Source organism: Glossina fuscipes, unplaced genomic scaffold, assembly GCF_014805625.2.
Source record: "Glossina fuscipes isolate IAEA_lab_2018 unplaced genomic scaffold, Yale_Gfus_2 226, whole genome shotgun sequence".
Classification (NCBI taxonomy): Eukaryota; Metazoa; Arthropoda; class Insecta; order Diptera; family Glossinidae; genus Glossina; species Glossina fuscipes.
In genome coordinates this window covers 375736-399357 of record NW_023998569.1, presented here as the reverse complement: position 1 = coordinate 399357, position 23622 = coordinate 375736, and the positions used below count along the sequence as shown (strand labels likewise).

At 33.3% G+C, this 23622-nt stretch overlaps 1 long non-coding RNA gene across 1 annotated transcript; it reads left to right on the top strand.

Annotated features, from left to right (window-relative positions):
* Positions 1–2219: 2219 nt before the first annotated feature.
* LOC119642554 lies at positions 2220–23605 on the top strand. Its single transcript, XR_005248081.1, has 2 exons — positions 2220–2957; positions 23075–23605. It is a non-coding gene; the product is annotated as an uncharacterized LOC119642554 (long non-coding RNA).
* Positions 23606–23622: the final 17 nt, after the last annotated feature.

Below are 23622 nucleotides of genomic sequence, written 5' to 3'. Positions count from 1 at the left end.
CATCCGATTTTTCCTGTCATGTTCAAAAGAGAACTACACTTTGTTCTCGTCAGGGATCACGGTAAATACGTTTTTTATATATCAATAAAACTTTCAATTTTCGTAGAAATAAACGACGACCACTCTGCATACACACATTGTGGAAAAACAATTGCGAAAGACTTTTGTTGGAATCTTTTTTCAAACTCTTTAGCTTATAGTATGTCATACGTTTTTTGCAGAGATGAATATAAACAAGTAAGAAAACCAAGTTTGGTCGCGACCGAATCTTTTATACCTATCAATGTTATCCTAAAAAGACAAAAAAAGTGAAATAACTAAACTTTCGTGCTCTATAATATGAAGTGGGCGCGGCTGTTTTTTTCTATTTTCAAAATAAAATTTTTTTGTCGCATAGGCGTGTGGGCGTTTTAGGTGCCTCCTTTGAACATTTTAGGTTATTTCGAACTTCCTTAGCAAATTTGTAGGCAATTTCATTAACGATATACCACAGATACGGCACAGATGGCAGACGTAGAGATGGACACACTGAATTTGAAACTGACCGAGGATGTATATACTTAGATAAGCGTATTCCGATTTTGTGTAGGCACTGCAGCACGTCCCATAGAATATGTGTTCAAATTTTTGTACATATATTTAAGTAATGAGCCAAAAACCGATTTTTTATTCCTTTTGAAAAATATAGTTACTTTCGGTTTACGTGCCACTAAGCAATTTGGCACATTTTCACTACTAAGCTGCAAGAACTTCGAATTTTTTGACAAAGTTCAAGTCGATAGCCTGCTCCCTTTGTTAATGTTTTTGACATACATTACACAGATGGACGTACTTGATTCGATTCAAATTTGCTGCTGATCAAGAATGTATACTCTTTGTGAGGTCTCTGAAACTTCCTTATGGGCGTTACAAACGTTTTGTCCAATGAGTGTACCTCTCATCCTTCGGTGATGGGTACAAAACATAAAAAGCGACAGTAGTTTTGCAAAAACATACAGAAAAGATGAGCAAAGTCAATGAAAAAAAAAAAAAACGCCAGAAACCGAAAAAAATAGAGATAGAAAAGGAGAGTAAAAGCACAAAAAATGCATATAATTAGGGGCAAGTATCTACTAGCTATCTAGCTAACAGAAAATATTGAAAATGAAAAAAAACAAAAAGTGTAAAATGTGAAAAAGGAATACAAGAAGAATAAAAATAATTGAGAAGCATTTGACCAAATGTTAATGAAAATATAAATTTAGTTTGTAGAAGAGTGGCTGGCTGACGGGCAGCACAACGTTTGTTGTTGGATAATTTTCTTACGGGTAATGGTTGAAAATGATCTAAAGCGAAATTTTTTTTTTTTACATTTAAAGTGGATGCGTGTACGGTAGAGTGTTGGAAAAAGTCACTTAATTAGACACATTGCCTATGAAAAACAGTGAATAAGTAATAAAAAAGAATACGCACCACCAACCAGCGTATGATATACATTCCTTATAAAAATCTCAAGAATTAAACATGTACACACAAACACCGATATCATTTAGGAAAAGAACATGCGTAGGCAGTGTTGAAGAACGTTTTGAATTTATTTCATTATAATAGTTATTCTTTTCACAATTTCTTTGAATGAAACGATAAGACTAACTAAAAGAAATCTTCGAAAGCCTAGAACGAGGTGATAAATGCAGACACAAAAAATTTCCGCAATTTTCTATTTTCGAATCAATATGTTCATTTAGTATGTGCAATGAACAAAAGGTGCGCGCTCTTCTATCAAAACGGCGGCTAACGGCAAAAATATAAAAATCAATACAAATAATTGTCTTTAAGTTCGTTCAGTAAAAAAAAAATGTTCTCAGAGAATTATTATTATTATTAAGAAGAAGAAGAAGAAGCAAAAACGACAAACAAAAACAAACTTTGAGAGAAAGAGAATAAATAACAGCATGTGCGCGATGATCAATGATAATTAAACTCACATTATCATGATAATGAGGATGTTATTAAAGCGGCTACAGATGTTGAGATCATTATTAATATTATTTAATAATAATGTTGTGTTCAAGCGTGTTATACAAAAAAACGGTGCGGAGCTAAACTATTTTTAAATTTCACAAAAAAAAGAAAAAAATTAAAAAACACTTATTTCTATACCATATTTTATTTTTAATACCTGGAAAATAGAAAGTATTTTTCAGTTTATTTTTTCTTTAATACGAATAAAGTTTTTTAAAATTCAAAAAAAATCTGAAAAAAAAAGAAATTATACAAAAAAACATATGATTTGCATATGTATTTTTTTCTATGTACGTAAATGTGTGTATATCAATATGTGCGTTACCGTGTTACACATATAGATATTTGTTTCAGTGCTTTTTAGTTTCTACGGTTTGGCAAATTATTTTTAAAAATAGTGTTTTAGCTAAAGCTGCTGCTGCTGAGAGTATCAGTATTTAACATATTGAGCGCTAACAAGACTGACATATCGACCGACTACTGACTAACGACTAATCGACTGACTTAGGTAAGCAGGAAAACGTGTGTGAAGTGCGAAATGTTCAAACTTTTAGTAACACAAAAGCAACGAGAATTAATTGATAAATAAACAACAAAAACAACAAAAATTAAATTAACGGTAGAACTGAAAATTTGCAACAAAAGAGAATCAAAAAATCTATAATAGCTAAGCTGAACGTTCGTCAACATTTTGATCTGTTATTTGACGATAACTGTTGTCTTTTATTGTTTGATTACAGTCAAAGCCAACGACGTTTCACATAAACAAACGGAAAAAACAAAAAGAGTGGTTCTTCATCTGAAATCACCTAATATCAGCAACATGTTTATGAAAGTGCCGTCACAGATAACGGAACAATTGTAAAAATTAAAATTTGCTTACATTTTAAAAATAAAAAAAATAAAATAATGACAGTTGCAAATATAGTTAAACGAAATTGATAAGATTAAAAGTAAGCATATATGGTATTCTCGTTCTTTATTTATATTGTTTTTTTCTTTTCATTTAAGAGTAAAGCTTAATTTAGTTTTACTCTCTTAATACCGAATAGAAATATTTTTTTTTCACCCACACACGCGCACTTGACAAAGAATATTAATGCAATAGTTTTATCCATAACTTTGCAACACCCGGAACCATACACCGGACACCCTGCCAAAGACATACTCTATCAGTACAGGATTCTGACTTAAGTTGAACTTGTCTCCTTGTAGATTCTAAATGTACAGTTCGAAGTCTCACGGTAGTAAAAATTTAGTCTTTACCTATAAATTCTCGAAAATCCTAAACTAAGATTAAAAGGGACCATTATTCGTTTACAAGCGCATTCATAATAATTAAAAGAGATGGATTGAAGCTCGTCATAGTACTCTCAGCTTTCAACATAAACGCCTTCCAGATCAAATCGAAATTGAAAGTTGATTTCTTTATGTACGCTTGTCGATGAAAAGTAGTGCAAAAGGCATAGCCAGATAAATAGGGATGCACCAGATTTACTTCTGAATTCGTTCACAATTCTGAAAACATTGAAAGACTTCGAAAGCGTCAAAATTTATAAAAAAAGTGAAAGTCAGCTATTTATAAAGTACACTAGTATAGGTAGTACATATTAATATAACTTTTGATATCTTTATTTCCTAGAGTTAACTTATTTATTATTTTTGATAGAATTATTTGTTACAAATTCGAAGAAAATAAGATACCTTTGCAGAAAAATTTGGCCTTTGCTCTTTACGCACAGGATCACGCATTAGACACCTCTTGTGCCGCCATACTCTATACAAAATATATTTGATCATTGTTAAATTAAAACATTTTAAATTTACATGCACAATTTGTAATCAAGTAAAGTTCATTTTATAATAATAAAAACAATGTTGGCAGGGATTGAAAGTCTAATAAAATTTTTTATACGAGAATTGTTAAAACAAGCGTTAATACCTGCTTATATATTCCAACCACTACTGTAGTTGTTTGCAGAGTAGCTTTTTGATCAATTTCTCAGAAAATTGATGTGGATTTGTGGACGAGAATTCTTTTAGCCGTAAAATGCGTTGAAAATTCAATAAGTTCTTGAATTTTCTTGTGCGCACCAAATTCCTTATTGCGCTTTAAAATGAAAGGTTGCATGTTCGAGCCCTATCGCTGTCTGTTTTTTTTTTTTATCGCTTTGAAAAGGCAAAGTTTATTTAGTAAAATATTTGAAAAGACACGCACGTCAGTTTATGTAATCATAGTATAGTTTCATAAACTATTTCATATACAATATTATATATTATCATTAACAAAATAAATACGTTAATTTGGGTTAGTAATTAGATAATATCTTAATTAAAACAATTGTGTTACATTTAAACTTTGCTGAGCTTACGCGAATATTTTGGCTTCACTACTAAGATGAGCAGTATTGAATTCAGCCAGTGGCTGCATGACAGTTACTAAACTGTTTTAAGTCGTATGTCTCATTGTATAATTTATTAAAAAACAGAAACTTTACTGTTCAGGTTGACAAATGAAAAAACAATTTTCTGTGGCTTTCGATGGAATTTCTCTACGATCCACTGCTTACTTAAATTGTATTTAAAAATAAAAAAAATAAAAAAAAAAAAACAACCAACTATGCTGCGATTCGAACCCATCGTCTAACTCCTAATGTAAAGTAAATAAGTAAAATGCGTTAAAAATGTTTTAAATTATTATACAAAATAATTGAATAACAAAAAGATTGTGGTACAATCATATTGGCTGGGCTGGCGACGGCACTCCACTCCGGGACGCTATCCCGCTACTGCCTACCGCGGGAACTCTTGGCTGCTGGTTTTCACCCCTGGCCCTTTCTATCCCTCCTTAGTCAACCTGAATGCCTCGAACTCCTCCAAGGCACCCATATTAACGGAGAGCTTAGCGCGGACGTTCCGTCAACATGAAGAACTCCGTCACGCAGGAGCCCCAACCTCAGACCATCCTCACAATCCGACCTCGCAGATGCACGATTACAGAAGATGCCAACCTTCCAGTCGAGTTTGCTTTGAAATTTTTTAAACACTATCAAAACGTGCTCTATGTATCGCACGGTAAAATAACTTTTTCTTTGTTTAACTACAAGAGCGAACTCAAAAAAAAAGGAAAGAAATAAAAAGATTGTATAAGTAAGCTTATGGCGGCGCACACATGTTACGAGTTGCTAACGCATGAATGTGAACCAAGTTGATATGAATGCAATAGCACAACCTTTTTGGTGTCTTATGAAAATTTGCTCCTCTTACTGACTTAATTAAAAATAGAGCAAAATTTTTGAATTGATCTACGCAATACAGTCAATATTTCTTTCAATGCGAGCCTGCTAATTGGAATGCATGCACATAAATATTCTTATTCGGCATGATGGATCAATTTATACGTCCTTCCGTATATTTTTTTTTAATTATGCAAATTGCAAAAGAGAAAGAGAATGAAAGTATTCTTTCATTTAAACTGAAATCTTTGACATCCATCGCTTAATATATGTTGGCATATTATTATTGAACGACGTCTTGCGTGTAGTATTGGAGTTTCTGTTGACTTTGTGTTTTTCATTGGTTTATAATCACGGTTAGGATTTTTTACTATACTAAAATTTGCCACATTCTTTAGCCAAGCAAAAATACGGTTGATAAATCCTATTAAATATATTAGTTTTAATAGACGTAGGATTGTGAAGTGATCTGTTCCTGTAAATAACCTGCATTCTCTTAACTGTTACTGAGCTCCCGTGATTTCAAAATTGGACACAGAAATCTGAAGTCAATGTATTCAAAAATTAAAGGGAACTTTGAAATGAAACAAAATATATTTTCACGCAAATACTAAGCTTGTGAAACGACATTAGTTGGTTTTTTATTGAAAAATTGATGACTAAAGTCAATTATTTGAAGCACCAGACGATAAGACAAAGAGGATAACAGCAACGCATCCTTCAACATAGAATGAGTTGTTTCAATTGATATTTCAATCATACTTTCAAGGTCTTCAATATTTATTTGGTGATTGCCGATAGTGTTTTCATTAATGGTTAACCTGAACCTTTCCTCCGGTTTGTTCAGTTTCTGCTACCGCTTCCCCGCTATCTTCAAAGTATTTGAGCAACATGTAAACTTTTGGTTATGCTATTGTTTCACAACCTGACATTTTTTCAACATGTTCAATGCATTTCCCTGCGAAATTTCATTACTTTAACAGAATTCAATATAAGTTCTACGCTTAATAAATTTATTCAATTTGAAATTTTGCCGATAACAAAAAGAACGATCATAAAATTCTTTCTTTCTGAAATTTTCTGAATTCTGAAACTTTCTCTACCAAGCTAATAAATGAAAGTTTAACTTAATATTTTAAGCTCGCGAACAAAAAAAATACTCTTCATAAGCAAGTTGTGATTTTTGGAATTGAAACAAAATATTTTTCTTTATATTGAAATGGGGGAGCGCATCCAAAATTTGCAAATTTTGTGTGACTATAGAGAATACGTTAAGTTAAAGAATATATGAAGCGAAAAGGGTAAGAAAAGTTATATTCACCGTAAATCGAATTTGAAATATTTTTCATCGCAGGCCAATGTAACGAATTCGCTGAATATTTTATTAATTATGAGCACGTTACATGTCTGATTAGAAATGTTTTTGCTATAAGTTTTTTGTACATGCCCACAGTTAACGTTTGATACTTTTTTTTCAGAAAAGTGCTAGGCTATGATTACATCTCGGATAAATATCAACCAAATGTTACGAATTAACATTTCAAATTGAAATTTTGCAATTTTTATAAGCAACAGATAATGAAAGGACTAACAGGCGCAATAGACAGATACAGTTAACCAGGTTCCGAGTTTACCGCTGACCTCGTGAAAATGCGTTCTTTTTAAAGGTTTCGATACACATTTGTAAGAATTGCACCGGCAACGACTACTTTTTTAGCTAATATCCTTTTATGATGGCTAAAGTAAATGCATACACATGTGAAAGCATGAAAGCATTTGCTGGCAGCTGTCTATTATACTTTAGCACTTAATTTTATTTTCCACACAAAATTTGATACCGATTTTTTGAACTTCTTTCCGATAGCAAAAAATCGCCAAGCACACCAAAGCGCTGCGAAGCCTCATAAACTGTCAAAAACAAATTAGAAATGGTTTGATAACAACAACAAAATAGAATGATTTGATTTCGAGGCATAACTACGATAAGTTAATTTTTTAATTTGTTAACGCCACTAATGTGGTGGTGTTACGTCCAGAAGAACTTGGGATCTTTTGTTCGAATCGATTTAGAATCAAGTTATCTGTCCGTCTTGTGTATGTTACAGATCGCAATTCGGGGATATATATATGAATGTATATATATATAGATGATTCTATAAATGAATATTTTGTTTTTTTTCATATGTAAGGGGCAGTGTTTGTTGTTATTTGTAGAAATTTGAAAAGTCACCTTTTTATTAACACACCCCGTATATATCACAAACGAAGAAAAACTTCACGTTAATAAGCAAATGTCTCATGTGATAGTAAAGATATTATCTAACAGATTCGTTTATCTATTTATGTTTGCGGTTAAAAAAAAAGATTATCTCATTTAATATGCGTCAGTTGTTGGGTAATTGCTAGTTTAACACTTGGGAATAACTGTTGGGCATTAAGCGTATAATATTATAACATACAAATATTCAGACATACACTTTGAAGTAAATTTTCTAGCAACGTAACAATTCTAATTGTTTTTGATTTAAATGTCAAATTAATGAACTGGAAACTTATAAGAGACAGAAAAAATATCTTAGCAAATAACATAAAACTCATTAAGTTATGACCCTCAACTGTCAGTCTGAGTCATCAGCATAAAGCAGGCAGGCAAGGCTCAGCTCTTGCTCTTGCCAACGATACATATGGCGTTTAGAATTATTACTTGTAACTAGTGGTTGTCGTCATACCATGGATACGATGGAATTTCTCGTTGCGTTATATAATTTACAACACATTTATGTTTCCACTCATGTTTACATGATGTCACACATTCCTGTGATTTACAATATTCTTATCTGCAAGATTGTGTCAGATTTTTATGACATGTGACGTATCAGTTTACGATTTGCTCTTTCTTTTTATTATTATACTCTCTTTCTATTTCCTATTATACGTACATTTGCTTCATTTTCTTTCCATTCCTAACTATGTGTGTGTCTATACAAATATCTCATATTATAATTATCGTAGTTGCTTTAATTGATGACATTACGAAAAATATTTTAATATCTTCTTCTTGCGCCTTGTAATCTTATGTGATTTACCGTTAAATTTAATTAAATGCTGATTTTCATTTTCTTTTAATATGCAAATCAAGAGGAAGAAAAAATTTAAAAAAACAAAAAAATTTTATTTTGTTGCACTATTTTCTTTTTCTTATTTTAATTTCTTGTAAAATTAAATTTTATCTCATAACTGTTTGTTTTTTTCTTCTCTTCTACGACTGAATGTCTTAGACAATGGCGTCATTGCCAAGTCTTTTAAAAATGTATGTCTGCTTATGTGCCTTGTTCTTGTATAAATTATCACAAAAGCGAATACATTTTTTTGCAATTTTTTTTTTGTATTCTGTTTCTTAATTTTCGCATTACACGAAACTACAAATAGTTGACAACATTCTTTGGTAATATCTGTCTTTTTTTTTTTTTTGCTTTTAATCTTAATTTTTTCATTGCCGTCTTTTTTCTGATATAAAAAAATGAAGAAAATTTAATAATAACTTTCAAAACGATGAAATGAGTTCTAATGAAAGATGTATGGCGCAGCTCACCTACTTTTGTTTTGTAATTTCTAAGCAACTAAACAGCTGACAAACAGCTGATATCAACTGGTCTTTCAATTTCAGGAAAGATCCAACATCCAAAAGAGAATGGCAATTATTCTCACTACGTCTCTTTTGAACGCCGTCGCCGATTAAATATATTCCTTGACAACAGCGTTATCGCTCAAAGTGAAAGAACTTTAAGCTAATTGAAGACTTGTGTTTTCTATTATACGCCATAATGGGGTGTTTAGTTCTTAGGAAGGCCTGACAAAAAGTTCTTTGCTGAGATTAAATTTTTGGCCTGGTTCAAACCAGCTCTCAACTCGACTCTTCAGCCTAATTAATAGCTCTTCCTAAATAAAAACACTCCGACAACATCCATTCCGACCGTACGGCGCAGTTGTGTCTACAAACAACTTCAACATGAGAATCTTTAAAGAACTCTTTGATTTGTGACAGCAATCTTTTGATTTTCTTTTTTGGTAGTGAATTTTAGCGATTGAAATGGTGGTGACAAGGTTGGTGAAATGGATAAATATGCTTACGATATTTCTACTTGCGTTGAAAAAAATCTAAAAAGTGTAGGTGCAGGGAAAAATTTAACTTTTAGTAAAACAATGTCGGGGTAAGCCTTAGCGGCTATTCTAGGCATTCTTACCTCCGTTATTAATATCCCTCAACAAAAGAAAAATCCCAATATTTCCTGACGTTGTAATTGAACTCCCTTTCATTGATTTACTTATGACATTAACTAATATACACAGTTCGAGTAATAAAAAGAGAACCTAGCGTCTAAAAATCTACATACCTATACCTAACTTAAATGACCCATCGTCAGTGGTTGTCGGACGGAACGGACGGCCTTCTTTCAAAATACCCCTAAATCGGCATATATAGCCTGCAATCCCAGCAGATGATGAGGGATTTTATTTCGTTCGGTGGTTACAACTAGAAGAAAGAGGACGTGTAGTCTTCTTATGCACTATGCCTTAGTTCGAAATCAAATTGGTGTTGCCAACCGGTGAGTTGACCACATTCGAGGTTATTTTAAATTATTTATTTTAAATTAGGTTATTTTAAATGTGATATTCCCATTCCATTTCATTCTCACTTATACAGTTCTTATATATCGCAGCCCTATAATATTCACAAGAGAATAACAAACTGCTTGCTATAAAAGATAACGACTGAAAAGTAAAATACATTTGTCCTTCATAACAGTAACTTATAGCTATTGAATACATAACAGTAACTTATAGCTATGTGTAGGTTTCATATAAATTTATGAGTTACTTACATATTAATCGGCTATTTATGAAAAGAAGAAAAGTCGAATTGAATACATCTGATTGTTTCAATAAGATATGATCGAAAAATAAAGCCTCGACAAAATAACGCCCTATGTCAAAGGACTGCTGAAGAGATCGAATTAATGAAAACATAAGTTAGTGATTCATAATTTCGTATCAGAAGCCATACATACACTTATAAAATTGAAAATTAAATATATATATATGTATATATATATGGAATGGAATGGAATGGTAGTTCATTGCCATTTTAGTTCATTTTTTATTTCAAGTCGAAAAAGTTATTGTTTTACTAACAATTTTTACGAACAATTATGCAATTTTTCCAGGTTGCTTGTTCTTCTTTCTTGTTGGGGCTGCTTGTTCTTGCTCCTTTTTGGTGCAGGTTGCTTGTTCTTGTTCCTCTTTGGTGCAGGTTGCTTGTTCTTGTCCCTTTTTGGTGTAGGTTCTTGTTCTTGTTCCTTTTTGATATGAGTTCTTGTTACATGCTTATATGCAGAGCCGTAACGATTTTCTATTTCGATTTATTCCGATGTAAATATTAATAATAACTTTCCGCGTGATTTCGCGATTTCGACAGCTATTCGAAATCTGAATGTAAGTTTCGCGGTGTTTCGTCCGCCTGGTCTCGTTGATAGTTACTGAACATCTTTCACTCTTTTGTTTTCTTACACATAACTTTGTTCTCTTTTGCCTACTTTTCGTTTTAATACTGGTGTTTAGTTGTCATCAATGTAATTAATTAACTGTTATATTAATTTTGGAATTTATGAAGATTTGCTCTTGACGAAAAATCTTTCAACTACATCATCCAATGTATAAATCATAGTTCATAAGTTTAGGAACAGATATGACAGCTATCTATCTTACGGTTTCAACGATTATAATTTTCAAATTTCATATTCTCAGTTTTATCTTCAATTTGCGATTTATCAGCAGCCACTGATTTACTTACGAGGACATTTCTGCCCTTTCATTTTTTTCGTTTGAATTGCGATACGAAATTTACGTTATCAATATAACGATTTATTTCTATTGTTACTTACAATTGAAGGAACTCACATAGGGAGTGTCTACATTTAACTCGAAAAACCCATATATTAGTGTGGGGAAAAAGAAATCCATTATTTTTATATGAACTTCAGGACTTTATTTAACATGCTTCGGATTGTCCGATTTGGGTCAAATATGCACCGTTTTGTTGTATGATTTGTTGCCATTTTAAAGGTAACTTCAAAATGCCTCTCTCATAGAAGTCCTGGTCTCTATTTGCGAAAAACTCTAGTAGTCGATTTTCACAATCCTCCCTAGATTCCAATTTTTTATCATTAAAGAAATTTTGCAATGCAAGAAAAAGATGATAATCGCTTGGTGCCAAGTCCGGACTGTATGGCGTATGCATTAAAACTTCCCAACCGAGCTACCGAAGTTTCTGGCGAGTCACTGTAGATGTGTGTGGCCTAGCGTTGTCCTGGTGGAACACGACACCTCTCCTGTTGGCCAATTCTGGCCGTTTCTGGTCAATCGCTATCTTCAAACGGTCCAGTTGTTGACAGTAGAGATCAGAATTTAGCGTTTGGCCATATGGAAGCAACTCATAATAAACAATCCCCTTCCAGTCCCACCAAATGCATAGCAAAACCTTCCTGGCCGTTTGAGGTGCTTCACCGCTCTTTGACCACGATCGTTTTCGCACAGGGTTATCGTATGTGATCCATTTCTCACCTCCAGTCACCATCCGTTTAAGAAATGTGTCTATCTCATTCCGTTTGGCCAAAGCTTCGCAGATGGAAATTCGATCCATCATGTTTTTTTCTGTTAATTGGTGTGGCACCCGAACATCGAGCTTCTTTTTGAATCCAGCTTTGTGCAAATGGTTTAAAACTGTTTTATGGTCGATTTTTAGCTCCTGCTAACATGCCGGTCAACTTCGATCATTTCTCCGATTTTATCGACATTTTCGACGACCGGCCTGTGCGAGGTGCATCTTTAACATCAAAAATTCCTGAGCGGAATCTACGAAACCAAAATTGCACATAATTGGATGTTACAGTATCGGAACCATAAACACCATTCACAATTTTAGCCGCCTGGCTTGCATTTTCGCCTTTGTCAAAGAAAAACTGTAAAATGTACCGAATTTTCTCTTCGTTCACTTCCATTTTTAACACGCTGTAACTCACAACTGAATGCACCAAACAAAAAACAGCAAAATAATTTTTTTTACTGCGAAATGTACAGTATGTAAATGTACAGTATCGGAAATTGTTTGATCGATACTTTACGAGAAATCTATCAGTGGAGCCATCTACCGAAAAAATAATGGATTTCTTTTTCCCCAAACTAATATTATAAAAAAATATAAAAAAAATGTATTTAAGTAATAAACAAATTTCTTAAAAGAAAATTTATTTTTAAATTCTCAGGTACATGAAAAAATCCACCGATGACAAAATAAAAATAACTGAAACAGCTGTGAAGATTGATTGCTGTTTTAAATATCTACGAGAATATACATTTCTCGTAAACAAACGGGTTGTATCTAGCAAACGTCTGAGAGAACCTTCAATCAACATAAAAGACGAATAAGTCGTATAATGTTGAAAACATTCTTTTCCTAAAATCAAATATTGATTTCTTTCATTATATTTATAATGCAATATTTTGCTTACATTACATACGCATAAATATACGAGAATGCGTATGAAATTTTATGCAGAGCACATTTCTGTTAACGAAAGGCAATACTTGCTATATAACATGCGTTTATATTAAATTAATCGAAAATAATTTAATACTGAAGGTAAGAAGTCATTTGATATATTAGGGGTTTGCGTTAATTTTGATAGGCGACTTCTGTCCGTAAAAGTTATAAAGAAACGGGAAACATAAGCGTACGTAAGGATTAAATTCGATAGTACAGACCTTTCTCCACCTAAAATAACAATTTTCAATTTAATATTATTGATTTATTCAGCGCATGCTGGCATGGAGCGTTCAAAATTGCATTTTCGACTTTTCGATTACTTTTGTTATTTAATTTGAAGAAATCTGCCGCCGAGTCCTCGTTCCGAAGCTTATGGTGACGTTGTTCCATCATATTCCAATTGGCAACTTTGTTTTCAACGATTTAAAAGGAGGAGAAATGGCTATCCCGTAAATTAACTGAAAATAGCATTTTAGCCTCTTTACGTATTGGCGTTTGTATTGCACTTTACGAGTAACAACGAAAAAACAAAGATGTTCCCAGTGTTTGAATCATTTTCATATCCTTTTGCTAATTTGCAAGCACTGTCTCCATTTTGCGAACGAGAGAGTGTTTCCCACAGATAGTACACAGTTGGACAGGCGGGCAGATGGATACATGAACAGACGGACATGCTTAGTCGTATTACAAATTTAAAACTGTCCGAACCTTTATATACTTCATGCGGTTTTTCAAACTTGCTCCTGCGCTTTATGAAGGTATTCAAAGGAACATTAAACTTTAATGCATTATAAGAACTTGTTACCAATGTACGCAGTATTGTAGGCCTTCGACCGATGTGGCCCATTTTCAATACCAACCTGCGTGCAAGAACTTCCAATGTTTCTAGCAAATTTGAAACCAATATATTCGTTTGTGCGACCAGGAGAGTGCCAAAAACATACACCACACAGACATACAGACAGACACGCATGGCTTAATCAATTCAGAACTTCATGCTCAGGATCAAGAATACATATACTTTTTATGATCTCTGAAGCTTCCTTTTTGGTATTACAACATTATGAAAAACTTCCAAATGAGTATGTCAGTATACTCAAGGCAGCGTCGTAATTTTTTCTAAAACGGTACTTGAAAGTATCGCAGTTCTACGCAGTTAGTTGTAAGGTCCAAAAAAATATTTAATTAACATTTGGTACAATAATATGTTAATTTAACAACAATTTGTTGTTAGAAGCAAATTATTTCAGTGACTAGAAGCTTAAGTAAATTTTGTGTAAAAATAAAGCGGTTTCAAGTGGAGCAAGTCGGGGAATAAGTTAAGCAATCAATAGGCTCTGGATGTCACACTGAAGGCCTGAATAACAATATAATAGACTATCAACTGAAAACTATCGACAACACAGGAGTCTCGTAAAATTTGATATCATTCCCAAAAACTTTGACTTAAAAAGAAATTTACGGTCAGAAGGGGAAATATTTCGTTATATTATTATATTTATAAAATAAAGGAATTGTATTAGCAAGGAGCATGTAAAATTCACTTGAGACAGGATTTTTTATGCAACAACAAACTCATAACCCATAAAGTATTTTAGGCGGATAATTATAACTTTAGTATTCATGTCAGTTATTATTCAATTAAAAACTCTTGCATACGTAAAGTGTTAGAGCAGAGTGCTCTGTGTACTCTTGAAAAGTCCTTTGTCGTTGTGTATAACACTCACAGCAATAGTTAGAACAACATTACAGAAACACTACAAATCAAAAAGAATGCTTTTGATCACGTTCTTCGTGATTTGACCACCACGTCTTATAACAAAGCTTACATTGGAGAACTTAATGGCGATTATTACCCCCATATGTCAAATTTGATACCAGATTATAAACGCTTCCTTATGACTAGTGACCGGCCATAATGTCAGAATATGGCTGTTAGATGTGTAAAACTAATTTTTACCGGTAGAAGTTATCAAAAAATAAGTAAAAGCCACCACTTTGCTCAATACAGTTGTTCACCCAACGGCTTTTTAAAGTGCGGTATAATGCTGGAAGTACTCGACCAAAGTGGTCCGATCGATTTTCATCTCTATGGAATATAAGATACATTTACTATTATTTAAAAAATGAGATGGGCTTAAAGCTTCCAAATTGTTATGATCGTATAACGTATGTAATTGATCGGACATTCACAATACTTTTGACTTCCCCTAATAGTGTTGTTAGCGCATCTAAAGCGAACTTTAATTTTTCAATAGCCGCTTTCAGATAGTTTTTTCTATATAATATTTTAATAAGCAGCCATATTTTGTGCATCCCTACATTTTACAAGTTTTCTGAGTTGTAAGTCCACTCTTTTGAAGGGTTTTGCGTTATCCGAAATACTTACACACTGGTATACTTCTTTGCACAATATATTTTCGCAAAGCATTTATACAACTTTTCGTACTCATGTCCCCGACCAATTTTAAATGAATGGCTCGCAGGGGTGTACAAGCAAAGAGCAAGGTGCACACTTTTTGCTCACTATTAGCTTCAGTTCCTATATAACGAGGACCAACAAAATCAACGCCTGTAGTTTTGAAAAGTCTGTTAATAGCTGCTAGACGTGCGATAGGTAACACAGTCCATGGTTCCTTTCCACACTTTCCATGAAAACATAAGCACGCAACGAAACGCTTGAGATTTCCTTTTATCAATTGTCGCTCTTGCACAATCCAGTATTTGACCCGAATGAGTGCTAATACTGCTGACCTACCGCCGTATTTTACTTAGCGCGTTCAATACTACAAGCTGACGCAAGTACGATTGTTTCGGTAAAATAATTAGCTTTCCTATGTCGGTGCAAAATTCACCTTAAGGTAGCCTACAGTTAGTTTTTAAACACCCTTATTAATTGCCGATTTTAGCGATAATTTTTTTCTTTGTCTGTAAAGCGTTTATTCATTTGCTGTAGTATTGCATTTCTTCACATTTCTGCTTAGTTATTTGGTTTCTCGTCTATATTCGCTCTTAATAAGGTTTTAATTCGGCTTGTAAATCGGAATACGTAAGCTGTTGTTCGTAGAAGTTGTGTTGTTTTACTAAACCTCTCAATCTCAATAACAGGAGTGCGTCTTTCACCTTCAACTTCTGGCGTACTGACGTATAAACTTAATGGTCTTTCAATCTCCCAAATGTCGTCGCCAACTAGATTCACTCTCTCACTCACAAGGGACTATATTTTCATGCCTGGGGTTTAACTAACTCGTTTGCTCTGATTATTCTTATCAGTAAATCCGCTGGGTTAGTTTTCCCATCGCAGTGTCTTCAATCGTGGATATAGGATAAATAATTAATTTCGCTTATTCCCACTTTGACGTATGGTTTACCCTGCCTTAACTTGATCATTTATCCAGTTTAACATTATTAACGAATCTGTCCACAGGCTAGCAGAGTTTAGTTTGAAATTTAATGAATTTAATAGAAATTGCATGAGTCTTCCAATTCTGCTGTTAATTCCAATTTTGCAAGAGTGATTTCTTTACTAGCCTGTTTCATTGGACCTACTCTATTTTTGGAATGTATCAAAATCGTTGTTATCTGTCGCTTCGTCCAACATCTGCAAAGTGTAATAGACGTCTTCTAATACTAATTTCACTTAAAATGTTCAATTCATCTTCCCAGGATTGAAAACTGTTCAGTATTTGGTCCCAATCCGTGTTCTCCTTCCATGTGGTTTTTAACATTAATTTTATTCTTACAATGAAAGGACCTAAAAATCTCATCGAATCACATACTTTTGCAGTTGTTTTCATTAAATTTCGCTTTGTAGACTTCAAATTTTGTTAATAGTATAACCTCAAAATGTATAGTTCATTATGTCAATGCTAATTTTATCGCTAACAGTATACCAATTTATTCCTAAAACCTTTTGCTCTATTATTCCTTGTTTATTACCTATACTAGATACAACGGTGTCGTTCGAGTTTCACTTCCTAAAGCTAAAGCTAAAATTAGCTTTCATTATCTAAGTTGCAACTTCAAGAGCTTCAACAACTTCAAGCTTCTTCTTGACGATTAACACTCATTAACACTCGTCATTTGCTGTAAATCGTACCATGTGTGTGGTCGTACTTCGTAAAAATTGACTAGACACCGTGCCGAATCTTAAACCCATCATACAGACTTCTAATATTTCAGGAAGTTTTTGACTAAATTGTGGAGTTGCTTCATATTATAAAAACCGATGCGAGTCGCGAATTTTTTTCGCTATTGTAATTTGCAAAAAACACTTTTCGACGTCTGCTGTTCTCGCTGTTTTATTCGACCGATATCTTAAAAGGAGAGTCAACAAATTGGTCACCAAATTATATATTCGACGTAAATGATCATCTAGAGAAGTAAGAGGTGTCGAAGACCATACTCATTTTAGTAGTTGTTTTATCGTCTCTGTAAACTGGCTTGTGGAGATCATATTGAAAAGTCTCCGCGGTTTTTTCCGCGGTTGCGAGCTTATTTTTGTGGCCTGCTCTCTCAGTAACTGCGAGGTGTATTTTTGACATCGAAATTTCCGGAAATGAATTGAGCGAACCATTCCTTGGCCCTTCTCACCGTGGAATTCATACATTTTTTTTTTTTTTGCAGCGTTTTTGCCTTTTTTTATAATAAAAAGGGTACCACACAGCTTCAAATATTTCATTGATTATCAAATCATTATAACTCTTTACACGACGAAAGAATTACAAAACTATTTTCACAAGAAATGTAAGCTGAAATGTCAATGTTCGCTTGTGACAGTCAGGTGAGTGTTGCCCGATATATTTATATATATAAATGGCATCAACATGATGCAGAGAATTTTGAATATGACATAATAAATTAATTGGTTATTTCCGTTAATATTTACTTTTTCTACTAAACCGTCGCTTCATAAATTTTGAATTTCGCTGTCATGTTTTAGAAGTTTGTCATCCTTCTTTATTAATAAGTTTGTTAAATTGTATAGAAGTTTTTGTGCAATAGATGTACTATCGTTTCTACGTTTGCGAATATTTTTCCACAGCAATTTCACAACGTAACGGCTATTCGCAAATTTTATTTGATTCATGTGAATCATTATTATGCTTGGCTCTTGGGTATATACCAATTAATTCTAAGCTCCAGAAATTCGATATTTTTTAAATTTTATTATTTCCACAACAGCCTTGAATAGTCTAATCAAAAAATGTTTTTAGGGCTATGAATTTATCATCAATCTTTATGCATTCGTTTGTGTAAAATTTGCGATACGAGTCCTTTCCGATAGCATGATTAGACAAATTGCTTATTGTTCTTTGACTTTGAAGATTATCATCACAGATCGATTTAACCACTGTTGCGTTTATTGTTACCGTCTCACTTCTCATATTGACTACGTAAAACTATTTTTGCTGTTTCGTATTCGTTCGTTTTATTTCCATTACGCAATGCGATTTTACGCTATGTGATTTTAAATTTAAAATCGCTTGACCGATATCGTTTAACTGTTGCGTTGCAATATTAACGGTTGAATTTAATACAGTGCTTACATTGCTCCTATTGAACTTCCTATGGAATTCTATTCGCATTGTCGTTGGTATACATTTTAATAGAATTGAATTAAATGGCCGCTGCTTTCTTGTAATTTTTCCGCGCGCTTAATTAATTTCCGACTGTCAATTGATACTTTTAAAGCCGGTCGTCGGCTTTTACGGTTCGCCATTTATTCAATAATAACTTATTATTTTAATATTAACTTGCAATAAAGTCTTAAACAAGAAGTAAAGGAACCGTTACTTGTTGCATAAATTTGTTCTACATCATTAAGAGAGAAGCTCTAAGAGATAATAAATTAAATAAATGAAATATATAAAATATTATAAATTGTTTCCCACATACCTTAAGTATTGTAGAGTATAATGATCGGCGATGATTCGGTAAACCGTTTGATAAGGTTAGCTTAGTTGGGATTATAAAAAGCATGTTGCAACTTCGGACACAGCTTTTATTGAAATAAGTGATTGCAAGATTTATCCACGTAGCTGATTATGTAAAGATATGAAAATATCGATTGACCTGCACTCTAGCCAGGCTAAAAGCTTCGCATTTCTTTTTTTAGGAATCAAATTTACTGACTGCAATATGAAAATTCATGATTTAACTCAAATAATCCTGATGGAATTAGTAAAATATACTCATTAAAACATATAAAAAGTTGTTAAACTAAAAGAGGCAAATCTTTACTAGGGTCATACTATTCGACATATACCTTACGGCGCAATATGTTTGTTTGTGGTTTGTACTTGTTTTTAAAACAGTAACAAATCAACTTAGCTAGAGGGCTATACTGTTTACTCATATCACAAAATTTCCAGTTTTTAAAAGATTCTTTTGCAAAGGACTGTGCACATAATTGAGATACCATGAGAATATTGCTCGCTATCATCATCATCATACAATGATCACCTTTAATTCCGTAAAGAGTTTTACCTCTCCTCTGATATTTAGCATGCACGTTTGTTGTGTGTGTAAACAACGAAAATTTGAAATGTTTTCCTCAAAAAATAATATATTTAAATAAATTCTGCTGTATAACGCATATACGTAAGTGAAAACGGACTCCCACTAAGGAATTCGTTGTTTGCTTTTACGTTGTCGTATACGTGTACGTATACATGACTATTTGTTAATAAGAAATCTATATATATATATGCTTATACTGTTAGCTGTGTAAGATACAACTGAGTGCTATATGTAATCACATACCTAAGCACGTACATATCGTATAGTTTCCTAACGTTTATGCACAAAGGAGGATTTCCTCAAAGATTATATAAATTCTTATGTCGATTTTTTTCACGTAATCTTACGTGGATTTAGAAGTCCCTTAATACGTTTAGGGCAAGCATATTTCCGTAAAGTTTGTTTGAACTTGAAAGTCTAGCGTTAAGACTGATTTAAACGATATTATAAAATTACGAAATCTATTCATTCTGCAGCGAAAGCTCTCCTATTATTTCTCGGAAATGAGAAATGGCAACGACTTTCTTGCTAGTTGCTTGTTATTCAGTAAACATACAGTATAGTGGGAGATAGGTTCACTTTCTTTTTTTACCAATCGATTCAAAATCATTTTCTGAACTGATTCAAGCTTATCTGTCTGCCTGTGTCTATCTTATTCATGATCAATATAACCATGATTGCAATTTTTGAGCCATTTCGATTACATTTGTTGCCATGGTCTAAGGACGTACGCTATTGAAAATGGATCGGACCATTCGTTCGACCAATCCCAATATAAAGCCTTATTTTGAGAAATAATTGTATGAACAACGTAGTAGCAGAAGAAGTGGTGTAGGGTAGTTAAGGGTCGGAATGGCCCGCCTACAATCTTTTTACGTTTTTGCAATATACACTGCTTGCGGCGTAGTCATATATTAGGCTTGTGCGAACATATGCAATACCGAGGCAGGCCCACCTTTTCTTATGCCGATCGATTTAGAATCTCTTTCTCAAACGATTTAAGCTTGTTTATTCGTTTACCATGTTAAATTTACGGTCCGCAATTTTTGAGATACTTTGATGCACCGACATCTTTTGGCCTAGGGGCGAACGGTACTGAAAATATTTCCGATTACAACACGTTTCTCAATTTCCTGCTATATATCATTTTATTATTAAAATTCGTTATAAGTCTTAAACGAAATTGTGTAGGGTATTTAATGATTGTCCGCGTCTCACTACAGTGTTTTTACTTATTTTCATTAAGCTTACGAACCATATGTAACATTAAAATTGTACTAGTAGTAGTGGTGATACGTTCTAAAATATTTTTTTGAAAATCTTTGTATTGAATTTCCATAAAATTCGCAATTTTCCTTTTGCAACCTATCCGAGGTTGTTCTTGACCGCAGTGTTTACTCAGAAGCATTTTTTAAAGCAAATCGCAAATCTTCAAAATATTGTTCCTAACGCAGTTGGGTTAGTTTTGCCCATAACACATTTTCAATTTTTTAAATGTAATGATTTTTGTAATTAATTACTATTTGAAAAACCCAAACAAATTTTTTCGCAGACGCATGTGATTTTTCGTTTCTAATTTTAGGAATTACTCAGCTGCTGGTGCAAATTGGTTATGGTTAATTGATACCTAATTAAAATGTTTATGATTCTACTTTATTGCGCGAAGTATTTTTTAGTAATAAAAAAAAGAAGTTAAAATGTTGTATAAAAATTTTGTATATTCTGCTATGCTTTAAATACCATTTTATATAAACAATAAATTAAGCCAATAAAGTACTGAAGTATTGAGCCCCTAAGAAGCCAAAATTCCTATATATATATTACATATTTGTTTCAACTCATGGTATCGAGAAATCAAGGTAAATTGCATAAAACCTTCTAGTTTTAAATAAATTTTTAGGTCTAAAATAGATTTTGCATAGAGATATCTTCTTCTGATCGTGAATAAAAACTTGAGGTCCAACAATTAAAAGATATTCCGTAGTTTTTCAGCTTGCAAAGTGCATTCTATGAAGATGTCTCGATTGAATGCAAAAGCCCAATTTTATTTTTAATACCTTGAGAACTAACCATTATTACTTTGAAAACGTTGGTGCACCAGCTCTTAAGTCTTAGCAACTTCTTGTCTACAGTCTTGTTAAGTCAGGCAGATATTTAACTTTGAAGAATAATTTAGCAAATGATCAGGTGCTTGCATACATTCTGATCATTTTTTCATTTTAAAAAGCCTTTTATTGAGAAAAATTAATATATTACAACATGTATCAATCAAACCATTTATATTATGTATATTACAATATACATTAATCAAAACGTTTATATTATATATATTACAATATACATTAATCAACAAATTTTCCATCATTTTCTATGACTTTTCCCCATCTTTCTGGTTCGGCGGCGATCCAATCATGGGCCTATTGTTGCATTTCTTCAGAATTTCGAAACCGCGTCCCAGTCAAGTCATACCGCAATCAATGGTGGTGATCAGAAGGCGCTTTGTTTGGTGAGTAAGCTGGGTGCGCCAGAACTTCCCGTTCGAGCTGCAACAGTGTATCCTTGAGAACCCTTGGAACGTGAAACCGAGCGTTGCTATGCAAGAGCATGACTTTGCCCCTGTTAACCGCAGTTGCTGGTCCTTTCTCCAGCAATGCGTCTTTGTTTGTCGAATTAAGGTCAATAGGGATCTGCAGTGACAGTTTCCTTCGGTTTTAGCGTGTCGTAGTGAAACATACCTTATTGAACTCACCATATGCACAGCAAAGCACGCAGCGCATCAACGATTTTTCGCTTGGAATTGTCGTAGTAGATGCACTTTTGATCACCAGTCTCAATACGTTACAGAAATCCTTTTTTTGCCGGGCAAGCAATCAAAGCGCGATGTTGAAACAGTTTGAAATGGCAATTTCAGTCGTATGGTAGCTGTTCTTCCTCTTTTCGGATCTTTCTTATCGCCTAAGCTGTTCGAAAGTTCTTTGAAAGTCGGCTTTTCACCCAATAAGTCTTGCAGTTCCTTCTCTTCGAACTTTCTCTATCATTGACATCAAAATCGCTACTTTCGAACGGTTGAAATCGCAATTGACAGTTGACATATGGCAGAACAGTATCACCATAAGCTTCTAAAAGTCTTTGATAAGCTTCGGGAGCATATTTCTTTAAATCAAACAACAAAATTAATAATGTCGAAAATAAAATTTTCCAATTTTGATTTTTCTATGATTAGCGTCTGTATGCACTGAACGAGTTGATAATACTGAATGAAAAAATCATTTTTTTATGCATAGAAAGGTCAAAATCATCGAGTTTAACCTTTACATACATTGATATTCCGCATTACTTTATCATTTTCATCAACAGATGCCGCTGATCAAAATACACGCAAGCACCTATTATAATTTTTAAACCAATCCGTAAAAATTATTATTTACTATTTTTTCTTCTCTGTCCCGTTATGTGAATGTTCTTTCATTTCACACGATTATAATGAACGAATCCTCGCTTGTTCCTCAAAATTTAGTTGTGCGTTCTTTCCCTACTTTTGCTGTAAATTCTGATATCATTTATTTTGGTCTATACGGAGTTAAATAGGGAAATGGTTCGAAAAACGCATCTACTACGTAAATTAAGTAATAGCTTTTCGTATTTATATTATATTTAAAATATCTTTCACAAATTGCTTATGATTTTATTTTCTTATTTCTGATCGCAGGGCTAATAAATCTTTGGATCAAGTCAAACGCGCAGAGTATTTACAATTTCAACATGGCAAGATAGTATACGGGTGGATATAAAAAAAAAAAAACAAAATCTGGCAGTCTATTTGGGAAATCGTACCCGAAATAACGTTACACTTGAAATAAGAAACCAACCAACGGTAAATTGGCATTAAATTGAAAGAGAAAACGGGAACGAAAAAGAGTAAGAGGGTGCACTTAAGACGTTTAAAGCAACTGACACAAGACATAACAACAATAATAGATCCCGCATAGATTTGATCAGCACTCATCGATAGCATCTCAATAATTAAATAAACAACATCTACAACAACAATAGCAGCAACAGTATAAATAAATGCTTGCCGTTAATTATAAAATTAGCGACGAGCATGACGGAGGAGCTTATTAGTTTGTTTCACGCATTACGCGCACACACATCCACACTCTCAGCTTTTCCAACATCCCGCTTGATCACAGATTGTCACGTAAATCAATGAATAAGCCTGGAAGAATTGCAAATATCTTGTAAATACGAACTTTA